This window comes from Ochotona curzoniae, unplaced genomic scaffold (genome assembly GCF_017591425.1).
Source record: "Ochotona curzoniae isolate NIBS_2020 unplaced genomic scaffold, NIBS_Ocur_1.0 contig_1976, whole genome shotgun sequence".
Lineage (NCBI taxonomy): Eukaryota > Metazoa > Chordata > Mammalia > Lagomorpha > Ochotonidae > Ochotona > Ochotona curzoniae.
This window is the reverse complement of record NW_024465279.1, coordinates 1,659,927-1,662,790: the sequence shown is the minus strand read 5'-3', so window position 1 is coordinate 1,662,790 and position 2,864 is coordinate 1,659,927.

Here is a 2,864-nt window from a genome sequence, read left to right as displayed (position 1 = left end):
GAAAGCCAGAGCATCAAACAGAGAACGAGGGAAGAGGAGAGAGAGAGAAGTAAAATAGATAAATCCTTTTATTACAAAGTCTTATTTATTTCTATGGTAATTAAAAAGGAAAAAACAAAAGTATTGAAATTGCCCTCCATTCTCGCCCATCAGGTATTCTTGCATGGGCCAAATTTGACTGTTTACAGATGTGAACATAACCAAGTGCTATCTAACAATTTTCCATTTTCAGACATTTGGTCATTTTCTGGGAGATTTCTTTTTTCTTTTGCAACAAAGGAGATAGAGTTATTCTTTTTTACGGTTTTTCCCTTTATTTGAAGGGCAGAGTTCTACAGGGAGAAGAAAAGGCAGAGAGGGAAAAGACTTACATTGCTATAAGACTCACTCTTCTGGGAGATTTCATTAGCGTCTAATCAGTAATTATCAGTAATTATCTCCTCATCCAGATCAGTGGTCCGCGGTCTAAGAGAAGTTTAGAACGACCATCGACAGTAAGCCCATTTCGCTTCCTATGTCTTAATTGTTTCATAACGTGAATAACAGGGAGGGATGGTGGTGCCACACGTTGAACAGGATCCAGCTTCCCATAATCTTGCACACATTTGAACTCCAACGCCGCTGTTTAGTGTTAGGGGAGTGGGGCAGGTGACTGATGGGTTAGGGCAGACCCTGGACGCAGTGACGGCAGTCAGGAGGTGGCTTCCTGGGGCAGCATTTAGGCCCGTGCCCTCTGAAGCTGGTCCTAACCCAAGCCTGGGCTACTCTAGCTGCGTTTGGTCCAGCTCCTCTCTCTGCCTCCTGTTTCCCCACATCATTGTTTTGTGCACCTGATCAGCCATTTACCAGCCTTCACAGACACCAGACCAACAACACCATTCTCATTTTCAGCTGTTGAATCTTCAAATTGTAAGCTGAAATAAGTCTTTTCCTTCCCAAATAGCTCCTCTCTGGGATCTTCTTAAAAATTACTTAAAGCTGACTAACATGGAAGGTACATGACAAATCAATATTACAGATATTGCTGGGTGGGACAGTATGGTGGCTCAATAGGCTATTCCTCTACCTGTAAGCACTGACATCCCATGTAAGTGTTGGTTCATATCCCAGTTGCTCCACTTCCCATCCAGTTCCCTGCCTGTGGCCTGGGAAAGCAGTCCAGGACGGCCCAAAGCCTTGGGACCCTGCACCCGCGTGGGAGACCCGGAAGAAGCTCCTGGCTCCTGCTTCGGATTGGCCCAGCTCCAGTTGCTGCAGCCACTTGGGGAGTGAACCAGTGGGAAAAAAAAGTCTTTCACTGTCTCTCCTTTTCTCTGTAAATCTGCCTTTCCAATAAAAATTTTGATCTTTAAAAAGACTTAAAAAAAAGAAACCTCAATAATACTGCTGAATAGTTTTAGATGACCCAGGTGTGTTCTAATTAGCAATTTCTGGGTAAGCGACGGCAAACTTGGGGGTTAGACACCACTTTATCTTGTTCACACCCCATGGATCAGGATTCTGCGAAGGACTCCGCTACGCAGCTTATTGACACCCCAGACAGCGGCAAGTGGAGCCGCTCCAACAGGTCTGGCCTCTCCATCTGGCCTGCTTGGGTTTCCTCGCAAAATGAAGGCTGGGTTCTGAGAAACAGGAAATGCAAGCTGTCCATCTCTTCAGGCCTGGAGCAAGAAAATGCCACAACGCAACTTCCATCCCATTCCCTTGGTTCAATCAGCTCCCACGCCCACCGATGCATCAAAGGGCTACTGAGACACAGACCCCACCTTGCAGTCTGTACCCCATCCAAGAATGTGTGGCCATCGTTGCTCTTGCAAACGGGGTGTTAACAAAATATATCCAATGGCCACTCTCATAGACAAACACGATGTGTCACAGCAACCCTTCTCCGAGCCTGAGGTTCTCCTTGTGTAAGGAATCCAAGGTCATCAGAAGTTCATTGCCCTCCCTGGTGCAGATCACAAAGTTGTTCCGTCAGACGTGAGACTCCAACTCATCTCTGATTGGCTGCTTTCCTCTGTAATCAGAGGCGTACGTGCAGGACAGCGCGGGGAAAAGCAGGGTCAAACGATTGCAGGTGCAACTGCTTCATTTCACTTCGACTCACAGAACAGAGTTTGACAGTAGAAATAAAACATTTATCTGGTCACATCTTGGGCACCTATACAAAGTTTTTTTTTTTTCTTTTTGTACACGATATACTTGAAGACAAAACCATTTGAATACTAAAACACAGTCAGAATGACTTTTAGGATCCCTGAGGACAGGACTGATACTGTTCTAGCATTCTCTCGGGACACAGGTTAACAACTATTCCTCCTTGCTCTTCTGACTTATCCAATATCATTCAATATACTCTCCATGAAAATAACATTGGTTACCAAATGTCACAAATTCATTTTTTTAAAGATTTATTTTATTTTATTTTATGTTATTGGAAAGGCGGATATGCAGAGAGGAGAGACAGAGAGGAAGATCTTCCGTCCGATGATTCACTCCCCAAGTAAGCGTGACGGCCGATGCTATGCCAATCCGAAGCCAGGAGCCTCTTCCGGGTCTCCCACGTGGGTGCAGGGTCCCAAAGCCTTGGGCCGTCCTCAACTGCTTTCCCAGGCCACAAGCAGAGAGCTGGAAGGGAAGCGGGGCTGCCGGGATAGAACTGGCGCCCATATGGGATCCCGGGCGTGCAAGGCAAGGACCTTAACCACTGCGCCACCGCGCCGGGCCCACAAATTCACTTTTTATAGATGTTATTTTTTATTGTAAAGTCAGATATACAGAGAGGAGGAGAGACAGCGAGGAAGATCTTCCATCCACTGCTTCACTCCCCAAGTGGGTACAACAGCCAGAGTTGTGCCGATCCA